The 17,902-nt window shown below is 31.6% G+C and overlaps 1 protein-coding gene across 1 annotated transcript in view; it reads left to right on the forward strand.

Moving 5' to 3' along the window:
* NXPH1 (neurexophilin 1) overlaps window positions 1–17,902 on the forward strand; it is a 268,241-nt gene that overhangs the window by 181,619 nt on the left and 68,720 nt on the right. The window lies entirely within an intron of this gene.

Below are 17,902 nucleotides of genomic sequence, written 5' to 3' on the forward strand. Positions count from 1 at the left end.
AAAAGATTCTATTCATATGCCAAAACAAGGTATAGATTATCTTCAGGAAGATTCAAGTATGTTCTTGAGTGGGTATACAAAAAGATTGATGTTTTTGAAAGAAAAGAAATGCAAATCAATCTTTTCTGAATAAACAAAGAACCTAAATTTAAAACTGGAATGTGAAAATTTAGCAAAGATTTGATGCCTTGGCTTGAACAGACTGTGGTGCAGTTGTTATCTGCTGAGGTTATTTTATGATGGTTGCATTTTCCCTTGAAGCCAGACCCCATATGGGGTGGAATGACGAAAGCCTCATACATCTCACTATCATTAAGCTAATGAGATTGGTCAAGGCCACATGCATTCTAATTCTTGGCAAAATTTAAAATAAATCTAGTATACTGTTCTAATGGCTTTGTGCTGTTTTTGGAAATGAAGAGTAAAAGGACTAAGGAATGAATATAAACAAATCAGGAATACAAGATCTTTTTCAGAAATATTGTTGCATTATCCAAATGATTCTAAGAAAGATTATTATTTATCAACATTATTGAAAAATTTAATAATCACAGAAAAGATTTTAGTCATATATTTATGAAAATTCAATATGGAAACAAAAACGATTATACAGAATTTGTTTCTTAAGCATTCATTTTATACACAAAAGTTTCCAGTTTTTAAACTTAAGAGTTTTGAAAGTTATGGTTGATGTATATGATATTTTAAAAGATATTTAAAATAGGTCAGCTTAGTTCTGGAAAGTTGATTCTTATACTGAGATAAACTTTTAGATAGGTAGCCAATTTATAATTGCTGAAAAGTTGAATTGGAAGGATCCATAATAAATGCTTTTTGATATAAGGCTTGTAATGACTTATATGTGGTTGGGGGAAATAGCATTTCATCTAAAATGTTTGATAGATTTTTATAGCTAACAAAGTTATTTTAACTTTGGTATGTTAAAATAATATTACAAGCTGTTATGTGGATAATTCATTGAAATTACTGAAATTGTTCTTTATATTGCAAGGTAATAACTACATAGTATTGTCTGTTAAGTGGAGGCCACTGGTGAAAAATGTTCAGATTGCTGTCCAGAGGCTGAAGTTATGATACAGTGCAGAGCAACACTTGGTAAAAAATGGAAGTACCATCTACAGTATATTACAAATGAGTTAATTTAAAGCCATGTCTGGGACTCTCTAAACATAGTTGTAGCTATATAGACAAAGTGAAGTGGAGAGTTTAAAAATTATTTGGTACATTTATCAGTTTAGGCAGTCACTGTGGATAACTTAAATTCTACAACTCTTCTTTCCGAGAATCAGATATTCTTGACCTAAGCATCTTATATAATGGCTTTGAATTTTTATATCTCTTTGCCTGATTTGGTTGTACTATACTGAAGTAGCCAAGATGAAAGAATATTTTCCTCTCCCACATTTCACCTCTGGATCTTAGAAAAAAAAATATGCTATTAACTTTGCCAGAATAACTCATATTGTAAGGCTTACTGATGGTTGTTCAGTAGCATCACATTGACATAATATTATAATAATAGATTCAATTAGAGAGTGACATTATAGTACCAGGTCCTGTGCTCATTAAGTGACTTCACATAGAAAGTCATTCCTATTAAGAAATTTTCTAAAATTATAAGGGTTGAGTTAAATTCAATCCAATAGTGAATGAGGAGCCAATTGAAACATTAAAATTGTACAATGTTTTGTAATTCCTCACTATTCTCTAGATGTTCGATTCTGCGTTTTGTGCCTAGTTCTAAATATTGTTCCAAATGCAATGCATCCCCATGTACTCCAATATTTGATCAAAGAAAAACACAATAATGAACAAATATTTGGGTAAAATAATGCAAACAGAACTAGATATTTTGGCATACTATTTATTAAAATATTTTATAAGTACAGGTAATAAAATTTGTTAATGTTCTCAGTTGTCTTTTTACCAGCAAAAGAAATGCCCAACTAAGTGACACTATTAAACTAATTTTTATGTCTTGATTTTTCCAATTTTCTGTTTGCCTGTGATTTTAATGAGCCAAACAAATCCAAACTATCAAAGTTTATGCATAATTTGACTTTATTTTTTTTGTAATAGTACAAAAAGTACTAGTACAGGGTTCCCTTGCCCCGCTTGCCATTATTAATAGAATTAGCAATATTTGTTATTTTGTTAGTAGTGTGGTGTTTAAATTACCACTCACAAGTACTTTAAAAATTCCTCTCATCCCACATTAAGTTATTCACAAGCACTATGGTCAAGATCCACAGGTCCATAGATTATGAGATATCCAAAATACTAACTCGCTTTAATTCTATTCCATTCTTTTGGAATGTTCTCTTGTTAGAAGCAAGTTATACCTTATAACTGTTTTCAAGACATGAAGTTTAAAACCATAATTCTAATTTTAATACATCTTTACATTATTTCAAATTAATTTGATCAAGATGGGTATTGCATCTTTTATAGTACAAATGTCCTGGTCTGACAGAGGACACTGTTGTATATGGATAGGTTATAGGATATTCTTTGGTGCACTCTGAGATACCTACAATACTGAAAAAGAGCTAGATTCCTGTAGCTCTGAGGCCTTACAACTGCCATTCAAAGAGCTGCCGTCAGATGGCTGTGGCAAGCTTGAAAATTGCCTTTACTTCCTTTTCTCTCCACAGACTGGTGGCTGGGGAGCAGGGATTTACTCAAAATTAAGATTGTCTGTCTTCTAATTAATCTCTTTATTTAAAATAAAGATATTGAATTGGGAAAATCTCTATGATGACTAAGCAAAGAATTTTAGCTTGAAACAAGATTTAAGATATAAAACATATCACATCTTGTCCAATAGTATTTTCTCTTCGTAGTTTACCTTATCAGATTGCTATTTACTGCTATATTGATGTTCTTGATTGTTCACCTGTTTGCATGTAAGTCGATCTATAACTGTGTCTTCAGGCCTTTTTCTCTGAAAGCCTCATCTCTGGCTACTTTGAGACTTGTGGAGATGAGTAGGATATCTGTCACTTTAGGTGCCGGCATTTGAATTTTCTCACTTATATGCTTAATGGCAAGTCTCTCTGTTTCCCAAATATAGCAACTGGAACAGAGACTGGAGCGTGAAATCTCTCTGTTCTTGATTCCTCATGATTCTTCGGAACTAGAAAGCACTCTTTTCAAAAATCGTATCTATGTGACTAGCTTTCTTCTTGTAAGTTAACATGATGTCATTTGAACTTACTCTTGAATCTCCCTACCCAATGTGATAGAGTTGGAATTATAAAGTAGTATTCTGAAGACTCCTCTTAGAAATCTTCCAGTTTGTTAGAAGATTTTAAATTACCTTTCTAAAATTTTTTGAGACATTTTATTTAGATGAGCTTTCTGGTAGATTAAGTATCTAGTGATGAAAAGGAAACGTAGTGGATATATTTTGGAGAAGGTTCTTTACAACTCTGTGCAATATGACATCACTTTGGCCATAGAAATGTGGACGATACTTTTCCAAATTGTCATGAATTCATGTGTCTAATATGTGAATGATTAGTTAATGAAATTTCATAAACATTATTAATGATGAATCCATGTACTTCCACAGGCAACCAAACAGGTCACATGAATTCAATTAATAATGATGGTATTAATATAACCATAATCTGTTGTTAATAAAGAATAACAGCAAGTGAAAGCTGCAGTTAACTCAGGACATTCCTACTGATGATCTGACAGCAAAGCTTTCTTCCCCCAAATTGTAGGAATGTGAAAGCACATATGCATTGTATCCCAGAGTTATAAACCACATTTCTTAATAGAATACTTAATTTCGGCTTCGGTGAGCTCGAGTAATCTGCCAGCATTTGTTTATGAACCTCAAACTTCAGAAACATTTAATAAACCATTCAAAAGAATATTTAGTAGCTTTCAATAATTTGTAAAAAGAAATTTCCAGCCAATTATCCATAAGAACTGAGAAGAGGGCTTGTAATTTTCATACAGTCCATGGCTCATCAAGCAGGCCCTGTGTAAACTGACAACAACGCACGAATTTGACAATTACCATTTTAGTCGAACCCTCTTTTTGCAGATGAAAAGGTGAAGTCTACAGATGGAAGTGGCTTGTCAGATCGTACTAAAAATGTATATATATATTTGTGTGTGTAAAATATTTGCTTAAGAATCTGAACTACTAGGTTATATGCTGGGTCTGGCTTCCCTATTTATTAAAAAGCCTTTGCTGAAGAGCATCCGTAAATAGGGATTTATTCCCATAATGGAACCATTTGTTCCATTATAGGGCAATTCTGATCATTTAAAGGTTGAATTTGATGTAAGGCTGAAATGTATCTCATGATAAATTCTATTTATTTTTTCATTTCCTGGATAACAACAAAGTTCTCACTCCCCCTCCCCCATCACACTTGTCTGATCATTTCAGGCCCATTTTACAGCTACATCTGTATTAATTTACAAAGTAATAAGAATAAAATTCTTTGGCATCAAATTTTCTTTTGCAGTTATCTGCACTATAGAGATTGTCCAGAAGATTTCTTTCTGAAAAGAGCTGCCTCCCCTTCACTACATGATTTGCTTTGCTATGGAAATGTTCCAAGAAACAATAGGGCTTATATTTATTTACTTACTTAATAGGAAAATAAGCAGACACAAAGAGTTCATATCTTGCAGAAATCTCTTATAATTTTCTAAAGAGCAAGTATTGGGAACTCCAGAATGCAGAAGTTTCAACTCCTTTACCAGGTATTTTTGAAATACTCTAATACCTAATAATTTCTGTATAACTTTCTACCATGTATAGAAATGACTCTTTTGCTTCCTATCATCAACACATAACTGAAAGCACAAACAACATTTTGAAGATGTATTTATAATATTAGGAATATGTTAAAAAGTAATCTGTAATCATTTTTGTCAAAAGCAGTCTAGAAGTCTTATCTGTCTAGAGCAGTCAGCCAGTAGGCAATTTTTCAAGAAGCAACCTAAAGTGCTGAATGAGGCTTGCAAATGGGAAAAATGCTATGTCATTGAGGTACAGGTAAACTCGTTTTTCTTCAAAGGTTATGGGAATGACAGCTATTAGTAGGCTGAAGGTACAATTCTTTAAAAACTAATACACAGCTGTCTTGGCTGCCTTTTGCTCTAAAATCTCACATCACATTTTATCTAGTTAGACAGCTATTAAACTCAGAAGAACTTTAGAGATTTTCAAGTTTCTTTTCTTTTCTTTTTTTTCCCTTTCTCTTTTTGGTATAAATATGTTGACTGTCTGGGCACCATCCAAATTATTCTATTACGTTCTAAACCAATTTAGTAATTGGTTTCTGGGACTTCTTCAATTATCAAGATGACAGTTAGTCTTAAGGGCAATGTCATGGTCATAGGAAAAAGAAAATAAAGACATATCAAGATAGATATTATGGATGAAGAGCCATTGCTCAACCATCTGCTGGAATGTTTGTGACTAACTCTGGCAACATTGGGTCTAACTACATTTTAGTATTTACATAAGTAAAAGAAAAAATTTTAAATTAAAAAATTAACACCCTGTGGGAATTATATTTCATTCTACTGAAGTGGTTTTTTGAAGCATTTGTCTTAAGTCTTTAACCAATGGAATGATAGAACATTTTTTTTTTAATAATTAAAAAAAATGATCCAGCTGAATTTAGAATAAATATAATTGCAATTGAACAGATTATCCAATCATTTCAATTAACTGGTAGAGTTATAAAATATGTATAAATTTCACCTCCTACTTATTAAAGAGTGTTACTCTTGAGAGAGACAGGGACACAGAGACAGAGACAGAGAGAGATATAGACAGAGAGAGAGAGAATCCAAGGAATATGATGCTTAAAAGTAATGCTTCTTCCTTACACCTACTGAAGGTCACTTTATCCAAGGGTAGAGCTTTTCGTTTTCTTTTTTTTATTGAAGTTGGACTGCAGCCTGCATAGACTTTCTTTTTTCCTTTAAAGATATCATTTTCTGCCTAATTGTGCCCAGCTTCATTTACACCCTGAAAAGGATTGTGTTTGAGCTTATAGACTCAAGAGACTCTTTTACTCAATAGCTAAACTCCAGCCATAGTCCTTTGGGATATTTGAGTAAATGTAAGTGAAAGCTCCTTGTGTTTGTCTCTGTGTTCCCTTTAAACAAAAGTTTAACTCAGGACACTATGAGAATATTTAAAGAAATTTATCTGTAGAACTGTCTTCCAGATAAGATCTGAAAAATACCTTTCGGCCTGCAAAAGCGTTCATCAGTCAGCGGAATTTCCAATAGTGCCTCTGATGTTTTCAAGCTACCTTCTCTCCATATAAATTGGTAAAAAAAAAAAAAAAAAAAAAACAGACAAAAAAAAAAAAAATGGACCTATAGGAGATAATGACATTTCTTTAAAAATTTCCATAGAAACCTAACAGCAAAGAATTAAAGAAGAAAGGGCGAATCAAGGGTAGGAAACTGATTTTACTTCCATAGGAATGCCAATTCTAATCAATTAGCGATTTGTGGCATCAAGTATAGGCTAAAGCAGACAATGAGAATTTATCTGCACTCAATAGGAAAGCACTTTGTGATGATTTTCGATCTCTGCCATGGGCATGGGAGAACAAGTCCTGTATTTGAATATATGTTCAAATGTTGACATATGCTACCTCTGGCTTAAATTTTCAACATTAGGTTTATATAGGCCTCTAATTATAAAGACATGTTTGTTTTTCTGATCTATATCATTTATCTTCTCTTAGTTTGGGCTGCTTAGGCCCAACTGAAGATTCAATTCTTCAGACTTGAAAACCATTAGACCCCTACAATAAGAGAAATGTTAGAATCTGAGTAATAATTGAAAGTGCAGTAACGAGCCAGCTTTCCTCACTTGGTTCTCAAGTTCCAGAACTAGTAGTATGACCTTGATTTTATGACTATCACCTTACTTTGTATTACAGTTCTGATTGAACAGCCTGGCTTTCCCTCCCTTGGAGCCCTATATATGCTATTCTAATACTTTTGTGTATTACTTCAGTCTACCTTCTCTACCCAGGGAGCACAGACCACAGGCATACATACAAATCAAGGAACTCTGAGGACCTCTGCTTTTTGCGCAATGACAATCTCTTAAAACCATGCCGCTCACACCTCACGTCCCTCATCTTGCCTGCTTGCTGCTGGGGCGCACTCATTTCCTGGTTTGGTTTGGCCATTGAAGTTGGACTGTCAGTGGTTAGACTGCTTTAACCACAGACTGATCTGCTGCTCTAACAGCATCTTTTTGGTTTAGATATTATGAATGTTGTCTTTTAGGCTTTCCACTACTCTAGCTTTTATTAATTCGTAAAATGAACTTGCAATGCTTTCCATACTCTTTCAGCTTCATTGAATTTGTTGCTAACATCAAGATTGATATTTCTATTGGGTATGTAGTTTAAGACAGAAAATAAATAAGTTATTCAACTGGATAAATATATTAATAGGAGTGACTTCAGTGCCATGATATAAAGCAAAACAAAGAAATTTATTTTAAATGTGATATTGGGTTAAAAAAATGCATTGAACAAGCTCAGCCCTTACCTTGAATATAAATTCCACCCTAGACTATCAAATTAAATAAGATAAGCTTCTCCAAAAAAATGAAAAGTCTACTGAAGAAAATTGGAGAATTAAATATAAAAATGAATAAGGTGCAGGTGGCCAATACTTTGAAAGGAAAATACTCCAACTTGTAGTGACAAAGATGAAGAATCTGGAGAGGAGAATGCTGATCTAGTGAAGCAGATGGTCCAAACAAACACTAGCTAGAAAAACAAAGCGGAAAATCTGGGAGGAGAGCCAACATCTACAATGGACTAATAAAAACGAACAAATACCTCGGCAACTGTGTCGGACAGCTAGGAACCCTTATTGGCACTATTGAACTCATTGTCTTGTACATATCAGAATAAGTGGAGGGACCACCCATCTGTAGATACTCATGTTCACTGTGGACCAGCAATCTCTGAAGAGAATTAGAGCCCTCCCAGTGCCAGAACGACTCTTCAGGTTTGCATATTAGCTATTGCTCATGCTATTTTTATTTTAGATATATCAGCAAATCAAGGAATTATGTATTAAGGAATTGTAATCTATACTAGAAAACTTTAAGGAAGAAGAATGAAGAAAGTGCATGAATGCCTTGTTTAGGGATTAATTGTCTCATAATCTGCCTCAGTAGTTACGTTTTTGGATAGATAAACTTTGAGGGTTCTCAAGAGAAGAGAAAAGAGCACATTCAAGGCTTTCTTACACTGTCTGTACAGTGCTGCATGTATTGATTCAGTGAATGATTACTTTTTTAATGTTTCAATAGTATGATTTTAACAATGAATACTATAGTTAATTCTATGCAATAAAAATTTGTAATATAACCTCGACTGCATTATTATTTACCTTTGCAGTTGATTTATTGCTCATATTTTACAATCATAACATAGAGGTTGGGCTCTTTGGAGACAGTCACATCTGTGCTTGACCTACCCACTAACCCGCTGTGTGACTTTGGACAATTTACTGAGTCTCTCTAAACGTCATCTCCAAACTGGGGATAATAATACTTTACAAACATATTAAAACTATGAAATGAAATGTATATAAAGTGCTTAGTATAGTTTCTTGTGTGGAGTAAGCAGTCAATAACCGATAGATGTTAACACTTTTTTTCTGTCAGTGCTGCATATACGTAATCACGTAATTGTTAAAATATTTCATATAAATTAAAAATGAAATTAGTAATTGATTAATAATGTAATAAATATTTTGAGAGGTCTGACTTTTGTAATATCACATTATAAATATCACAGTATCACATTAGACCTGTATAGGACTTGTTTAATTTGGAAAATGAAATGTCTGAGGCACATCTACATGAGAATGATCTGGTAGATTGGACTCTGTGTAGTCAAACTGACTCACACTTATATCCTGGAAATTATGACAAAAGGCATGAGCATATATTTTAGACAGATATTGCTAAATTCTTCTCCAAACAATTGTACTAATTTATATTATTATTAGCAGTGGGAAAAAAAAAGGTTTTCTACACCTTTTTAAATTTTTGTCAATTTGGTAGCTAAATATTTGTCTTAATCATTGTTTTCATGGACATTTTCCTAATTATTAGTTAAATCGAGCATCCTTTTTATATGTTATTGGCTATTTACATAGCTTCTATAAATTGTTTGATCTTATGTTTGACCTAATTTCTATTTAATTATTTGTGGTTTTCTAATTCATTTATAGAAACTCTTTCTATATAATTATTGATGCATAATGTATATAGCAAATTCTTATTTTCAGTGTTAACTTTCCTTTTAATTTTTTCTTATGTCCGTATTTTAGTCCACAGAAATTATTAATTTTTATATCAGTGTAAAGAAAAATCTGTGTTTAAATGCTTTTAAAGTTTTTAAAAAGTCTAGATTTTTATATAAAATTTATTTTCTAATATTATATGAGATTGAAATATAAATTAATAATTCAACTTATTATTTTTCTTATAAAAATATCCACTAGCCCTCATGTAATTTTTGAATCATCCATTTTATCCCCACTGAATTGTTGATTACATTTATTAGTACATTTGTATATTTCTGTACCCTATTGTCAATAACATGATCTTTAAATAAATATGACTTTAATTCTTTTTCTATTAGATTAAATTTTGAATCTGCTTATAAAATTGTATTTAAAACCTATTTAGATTATTGAGCTTTTTATTAATTAAAAAAATTAATTTATGAAGCTTTGTCATTTTAATTACATTTAGTCTTCCATGTAAAAACAGTCTTTTTTGGCCTTTAAATATCTTTTGTTAATATTTATAATTTTCTTGATGTGGATCGTTAACATTTCTACTTATATCTATTCCCAGGGTCACATGTAAATACCATAAACAGTGTTTTAAAAATGAAGAAAAAATAAAAACTCTTACCAGTAATGCATGATATTTAGAAACGGAAATACATAGCAATGGATATACTTAAAATTCCCAGGAATTCTATAATTCTTATTATTTATAATTATGGGAGCATTTTTATTATGTTCCTTTGTAATTTTAAGCTATCATACCAACCAATTGGTATATTTGTTTGTTATTTTTAAAGTAACACATGTACAGAATTTTAACATCAAATAATAAAAAGTAGCTATCCTTGGATCTAGAATGTCCATGTGCTGGAGCCAGTTTGTGTGGATCTCTTCCCAGCTCCGTCTTCAGAAATGACACATTGGTAGCTTTAAATCAGCCACAGTGGAACTATTTCCACCACGCAAATTGGCATATGCTACAAATCAGGTTTTTGTTTTGTTTTGTTTTGTTTTTCCTTTTTTCAGAGAGCAAATTTTAAACACCAGCCTACCAACAGGGCAACACTACTCCACTCCAATTCCCACACCAATAAACAATTTCAACATTTTTAGTAGTTTTTTTGGCCATGTATATCCGTTGCTAAATATCGTGCTTTGCTGGTAAGAGTTTTTACTTTTTCTTCATTTTTTAGACATTGTTTATAGCATATAGTATGACCCTGGGTGATGAGAATTTCATTTTTTGACACGATCCCGCTTATAGTTATATCACATTTAAAGTTAATTCATTATTCAGGCAGGTAATTATAACTGTGTTAATATTTTTCATACAAATTGTATTATATACTACAATTTTGTTTCCATTTTATACAACCTTTTCATCCTTACCGGAGTAAATAACTGTCTTATTTTTTTTTGCCTATTGTTCTGTGTGAATCTCCTACACTCACATCCAAATATGTAAAATGGTTTTCAATAGAGTTAACCACATCAGATAGTTAATATCAATTTTATTTCTCCCTTTTTGGAGACATTACTTCTGGAGCCTTCCATCTTCCTGTCCTGTTTTGTTCTCTAGGTCTACAGTGTAGCTGTTAGCCTTGGACCTTCCTTCATCATCATTCTGGGAATTCCTTTTACTTCTGTCCACTGAAAATTTTTTTTCTGGGCTATTCCTTTATTTTGAAGCGCTCTCAGTTGGTTTCCTTTAAAAAGTGGGTGGGAGGTACATTTTTTTCCTGGGACTGCATGACTAAATGTATCTTTGTTCTTGCCTCATACTTGGTTGATATTTGAGGATAGCAATCAATTTGGAAATTATTTTTCCCGGAATTTTAAAGGCATTGCTCTATATTCTTATAGCTTCCAATATTGCTATTAAAGTCTGATGCCATTCTGATCCCAAATCTTTTGTAGATGGCCCCTTTTATTCTTTCTGGAATTTTTTAAGATCTCTCTCTCTCTTTTTTATCCTGAGTATTCTTAAATTAAAATATGCTTTAGGTGAGTATTTTTTCCTTCATTCAGTAGATTTTTTGAATCTACTGTGGGATTGCATGCCTGGTTCCCTACTAAATGTATTAATATTTTTTATTTGATTACCAATAATATATAGAAAAGCTTCTTTTTTAATGTTGTATTTTAGTTGGCCACTTAATTAAATTTTTTTTTATTTACAGTTTTCTGTTGATTTTCTTGGGTATTTAGATAAGCAATACTATAATCAACAAATATGACTTTTTCCTCATATTTCCATATTTCTATATTCTTCATTTTTTTCTTGGCTTATTTTATTGGCTAGGATATCTAGACCAGCAGAGAATAGTAATGGTAATAGCAGATATTCTTTTCTTTTTATTACCTTAAGGGGAATGTTTTTATTATTTTGTTGCAATATCTGGGACATATTATTTTCAAGTTAGGAAAGCTGTTTTCCATTCCTAGCTGAATATGATTAGCATCAGGAAAGCATGTTAAACTTTGTTAATTTATTTTTGCATCAATTTTTAACATGTATATATATAATTTTGCATTTTAGATAATTCAAGGCTACATATAATTTGAGGAATTTTAGATAAATATTCACAAAATATAGGATTTTAGAATACCTTTTCATTCTTTTCTCCTTTTGTTTTATTATCTGGTTATGGTAGCCTTTAGAAATTTTCTGGCTAGCTTTCTGTTGTTAGTCTGAGAATCTGACTAGTTTATTTAAATATCACGCATATGAATGTACTAAAGTTTTTAATTAGCCATATGCATGGTCAATTTTATAATTATTGCAAGAAACAATTAAATATGTAAATTCTGTCATAAATAAAATGTATCTATGTATCTTCTTATTGTAAGCACATTAATTGATTATCATTAAAATGATTAAAATTTTATTTTGGGTACTTTATTATTTTTGCATAGAAGTGTATTAATGTGTCCCACTGTGGTTATAACTTTTGAAGTATCTTCTTATATATCTAAGAATGTTAACTTTAAATGCTATGTTATTCGATCTACAAAATTTTAAATTTTGGATGTCTTTTATTAATATAAATACACACATTGTTTCATTAAATGCTTTTGGTCTTGCATTTGTATTACATTTTATTGAGAATGGTAGTGTGTGCTCATAAAAGCTTTTTTTGCAGGAGTTCATGAGCAGCAAAGCTGGAAGTCTCCCCTTAAAGTAGAGCAGTTTGTTGTATTTCGCTTCTGGGCCTCGGTTGCTTTGCTCATCGTTATGGCCTGGATACCTAGGCTAAGAGACCTCTCAGGGAGGATTTTTGTTTGGAAGGTTATTTTTAAGGATTTATCATGGGAAGCAAATGCCAGCGTTCCAAGATTTTTTTTTTTTTTTGAGTAGCTGCAGTTTGATTGATGGTCTATATTAATTAATTGTCTTGATGATTGTCTTGTTCTTTGAATCTGCTGACTCTGAGCTTGAAGTTTCTCTGGAGCTCCTTGGGAAGGAAGTTTCTCACCTTAGCAGGGGTCTTCACTCAGGTCATTTTTGTTGATTTTCTCACTGTGGTTCCTGTTAATTTCATCTATCTTCTCTTTTCTAGAAATCCTTCTGTAATTATGGTTTCTTTATGGCATCTTTTCATCTTGATGACTACAGTTACTATTGAATTATTTTCTTAGTATCTATTTTTTTTCTGCCATATTGAAATTTGCAAGAATATTTGTGCTTAATTTGCCATCTTGAATTGATCTTGTCACATTCTTTAAAAGACTAGGATTATAGGCTTTTAAAAAATGAATCTAAATTATCTAAAGTTTCTGTATATAAGACATAACATGATAATTCCTGTCCCATTTAAGAATTAGAAGATTATAATGACCATTGGAATTTACTGCACATTACTGTTCCTCCTTCTCTCCAAGTGTAATCACTATCAGTTTTGGTATATTACACTTAAAAAAAATTTGGACATTTCACCCAATTTATTCTTGAGCTATTAGTTACCTACAACTGTGTTTAAAATTTTTAATATGTGGGGTTTTGTACTTATTTTCTTGTTAATTTATCTTATCTTCATTTTGTTTTGGTCAAAGTAAGTACATGTTCTATATGAAACTCTTAAAACTTACTCTATACCTTTTCATTGTAAATTATATAAGTCCCTATGTATGCTTGAGAAAAATGTTTATTGTTTTATTGGTAGGAGCAGAATTTTCTATATATTTATTAAATTAAGTGTGTTAATTACCTTGGAAACATCAGAACCTAGTTCACCCAATTCATTTTATTTTTGTTTACTTAATCTATATATTTAAAAAGACTTAATTTTTTAAATCCAACATTTTTGGTGTTTCATAATGGGAATATCTAATACAGCATCTTGCCAGAAATAGAAACCCCAAATGTTCTTTTACTCTCCATCCTTTTTTTCCAAGCTATTTCCTGGCAGGTAAACAGAGCTTAAATTAAAGAGGGGCTGAAAAGCTGTGGTGTATGGTGAGTGACCAGACATTGAACAATAATACTTGGTGAAACCCAACGACTTAGCGGTCTGTCTTCATCACTCAGGAGCTGTGTTGCTGGTGTTTTTGAACAACTATACAAGTAGGATGCAGTGAAAAATTTTATTTTAATTTCTTTTGATTTAAAGAAGAATATGATATAGCCTTTGAGTGCTATAGAAAAATTTTATCCAGTGTTTTTTGTTCTTAATGCTTTATCTGAAAGATTTGAGATTAAAATGAATGAGAGACTTCCAAGTCCACTTTTATTCTTCTCTTTCTAATGAAAGTATTAGCTGAAAATATGATAAATTAAAAGATTGTTTAATGAAATATTAAGGTTTATTGGTTGATATTCATCCACATAGAACAGATTCAACCAAGGAAGACTTGACCACACATGGTTTTATAAAATATAAAATGATACCTTGTGATCTAAAGACACAGTCTGTTTGAGTGAACACTAATCAGGAAGACAGGGTGTGTAAGTTTTAATATTGTCTTGGTCCTTAATGCAATTTGGTTAGTTATTTTGTTTCTGATTTGTCTTCTACCAGTGTCTGCCTAATATAACTCTAGTGTGAAAATAAAGTGCGATTCTTGCAACCCTATTCTTTTTAAGCTTAACTTTCAAACTATTTGCCTGTCTGTACTTTACAATATGATTTTTTTTGACATTTAATCAATATTTTTAGTTGCCACATGACTATATTCTCTTCCAGCCATCAGTTCAGTTTTGACCACATGCCCGTCATTATTTATTAGTGGATCGGCTCTACCTAGCAAAGGGGAAATGACCATGCTGTTGCAACAAGGTGTAATTCATTAAGATGAATTGAAGCAGCAAATATTTAGCCTTAATCACACATTTGTTGTACTGATTATGAGTTCAATTGTGAAGAAAATGAACAAAATTAAACTGCATAGATAAAATGTTGGAAACATTTTATTGAAAGTTTATCCAAAAGATGAGATTTAATGTGGGACATTATAATTTTGTCAAATAAAATTCCTCTGTACATGTAAATATTTTGGATGACTGATTTTAGAACATTTAACTTTGGTTCATCATTTCCAGTTCATATCTTGTCTTTATCACCTGTTGTGATACTTGAGGGGAAATGGTTCAAAACAGTTCTAAATCAGTCTCATCAGTCTCTCATCATTATTAGCATACTTGAAGTATTTTTCAATACATATTTTTTTTGCAAATGGTTATAACGGGTAAATCATGGTTAAAATATTTATCTTGCCCTCTCTTTTGTGTAGTCTATGAATTATTCAGAATGAGTATAATTTTCTTTTGAAGACTTGCTCTTACTTTTTTTTTTGGCATACAGAATAATATAGGATATTCTTGCACCTCCCACTCTATTCTCTGCTCTCTCTCTCTCTCTCTCTCTTTTAATCTTTAAGAAAGAGATTATAAAATTCTTTTAAATTCTTTTAAAATTCTTTTAAATTCCTTGTATCCCTTTTTAACTTTTCACAAATTTTGAACGGCCTTTTCACTTTCTGGGCTCCTAGGTTCAGTATCAACCTTTACTGGAAGACCAAATCAGCCTTTCATATATTTGGCCAAACTTCCTTTAAAAATTGATTTTAAAATTTGACAACCAGCAAATTATTATAACAGAATATAAAACATAAAAACAAATAGCTATAACAAAAGCACCTGGGTATTTTTACTACCCAGAAATTACCAATGCGACACTTTGGTATATGCTCCTCAAAGTATTTATATATAAATATAACAATTATTTCATTCATCTTTTATAAATTAATGAATGAAATCATACTTGACTTATGGTTTTCTTTATTCATTTGTCATAGAGAGAACCTAAAACATGGGTGTCTTACCATGTCAATAAATATACCTCTAAAACATATTTTATATCTTCCTAAATTCAATTACATGGATATGCCAAGATTTACCTAACCAGTTTTCAATTATTAGAATTCAGGAGGTTTCTAAGAACATTAATTTATTAAACGCATGTTTGAGCATCTACTATGTGCCAGGCCCTATTCTAGGCACTGAGATAAGTTTCTACACATACAGAACTTATTTTTGGAGAGTAGCATTCAAATAATCTCTTTTTCGGGTAAACTGCTCCTACATGATTACATAGATACCTTAGTTTGTTGGCTACACAATTTTTTTTACACAGCTTAAGAGAAAAAAAATCCCTTAGGTGTACTTCTCCATCTTTTTACCCCCTAACTATACAAATAACTGTTAGGTTCCTGTGCTTTTGCTTGGAGACTTCGAGGGTACAGAGAAATTAGTGTTCTTGTAGAAACCTAAAGGGATAGCTGGAATTATTAACACTTATTGACTTAAGAGTCATCTTTTAATATCATACATTATAAGTAAATTCTAAGCATATTTTAGTGTATATGAATTACAGTATATTTTTATCTGGCTATATACATTTTAGTAGTAGTTTTGGTGGTGCAATTTTAAAAAGCCACTTTGTATTCTATGTTGTTTTGTGTGGCATTGTTCTATACCCTCAACCATAAAGCAAAGAGTTTGTCTAGATAATTTCTACAGTGCTTGCTAGCTAGGGAGGCATTGCTCTGTCATAAAATAGTTCTTAAGACTTTGGATCAAATGATTTCAAACCCTTTTGGTATACATACATTCATGCAATCTCTCATCTTCTGGTTCTAATTTCCTTTAAATATGTTATACTGTTTTTCTTAATCATAAAAATGGCAGGATTTTCAATTAAGTACTATCTATACTAATAATCTATAACTTTATTTCTCTCCTCTCAATTCTGGGAAATTGAGAAGGACAACCCATCTACATCCACAGGGAATTTTCTCACTTGTTAAGTTGGCCTATTAGCAGATAGAACTTTTCAGGGATTTTTTATTTTATTTTATTGGAATGATTATATACCATCGGGCCTCATTCATTTTCTTATTTTCATTTTTTTATAGTAAGTGGATGAATATCTCCCCCTCTATATATGTTGTATGGCCAGGGTCAACTATCATCATTAGAAAAACATAGATTAAAGTGGGAATATTAACATAATAGTCAGTTAACCTTGTTTGGGGTCAATGTGTGAAAGTTCAGAGACAGAATTAATTGGCCTTTCATTGTAGTTTTGCTTTTTTCTTTTCTTATTTAGAAATAGTTTTGTATTTTTTCAATTACAGTGGACATATACTATTCTATTAGTTTCATATATAAAACATAGTGATTAAAGATTTACATAACTTATTAAGTGATCACTCCAGTAAATCCAGTGTCCATCTGACGCCATACATAGTTATTACAATATTATTGACTATATTCCTTATCTATACTTTATATACCCATGACTATTTTATAACTACTGATTTGTACTTCTTAATCCCGTCCCCTTTTTCATTTATCCCCTCAACACCTCTTCCATCTGGTCACAGCCAAAATGTTCTCTGAATTTATATGAGTTTTTGTTTGTTTGTTTGTTTGTTTGTTTGTTTATTTTGTTTTTTAGATTCTACATGTAGGTGAAATCACTGGTATTTTTTTTTCTCTGAATGACTTATCCCACTCAGTACAATACCCTCTAGGTTCATCCATGTTGTAGCAGATGGTGAGATTTTATTCTTTTTATGGATGAATAATATTCCATTGTATATGTTTTGCCTCTTTTTTATCCATTTATTCACTGATGGACACCCAGGCTGCCTCTGTACCTAGGCTATTGTAAATAATGCTGCAATGAACATATGGATGCATCTCTCTCTTCGATGTAGTGTTTTGGATTTCTTTGAATAAATGCCCAGCAGTAGAATTACTGGTTCCTTCTTTTTCTCTACTTATAGACTTTTTAAAAAAGTCTATTAAAGTGCTATACCCACCTTTTTTGTTTGTTTGTTTGTTTTCATTTTCATGAAACATCTCTTTTCTTCGCTTTACTTTCGGTCTGTGTGTATCTTTTGATCTGAAATGAATCTCTTTTAGGCAGTATATGTAAGGGTTTTGTATTCTCATCCATTTGGCCACTCTATGTCTTTTGATTGGAGCATTTAGTCTATTCACATTTAAAGTAATTGTTGATAAATATATAACATTGCCATTTTA

This window comes from Rousettus aegyptiacus, unplaced genomic scaffold (assembly GCF_014176215.1).
Source record: "Rousettus aegyptiacus isolate mRouAeg1 unplaced genomic scaffold, mRouAeg1.p scaffold_m13_p_13, whole genome shotgun sequence".
Lineage (NCBI taxonomy): Eukaryota > Metazoa > Chordata > Mammalia > Chiroptera > Pteropodidae > Rousettus > Rousettus aegyptiacus.